The following is a 339-nucleotide window of genomic DNA, read 5'->3' on the forward strand; positions in this document are numbered from 1 at the left end:
TTCTCTTTGTGGTTGTTTTGTGTCTCTTTGTGTCTGTTGTGTCTCTTTGTGGTCGTTTTGTGTCTCTTTGTGGTCGTTTTGTCACTTTGTGGTCGTTTTGTGTCTCTTGGTGGTCGTGTTGTGTCTCTTTGTGGTCGTTTTGTGTCTCTTTGTGGTTGTTTTGTGTCACTTTGTGTCTTTTTGTGGTCATTTTGTGTCTCTTTGTGTCTCTTTGTTGTCGTTTTGTGTCTTTTTGTGGTCATTTTGTTTCTCTTTGTGGTTGTTTTGTGTCACTTTGTGTCTCTTTGTGGTCATTTTGTGGTCATTTTGTGTCACTTTGTGTCTCTTTGTGGTCGTTTT

This window comes from Micropterus dolomieu, linkage group LG22 (genome assembly GCF_021292245.1).
Source record: "Micropterus dolomieu isolate WLL.071019.BEF.003 ecotype Adirondacks linkage group LG22, ASM2129224v1, whole genome shotgun sequence".
Classification (NCBI taxonomy): domain Eukaryota; kingdom Metazoa; phylum Chordata; class Actinopteri; order Centrarchiformes; family Centrarchidae; genus Micropterus; species Micropterus dolomieu.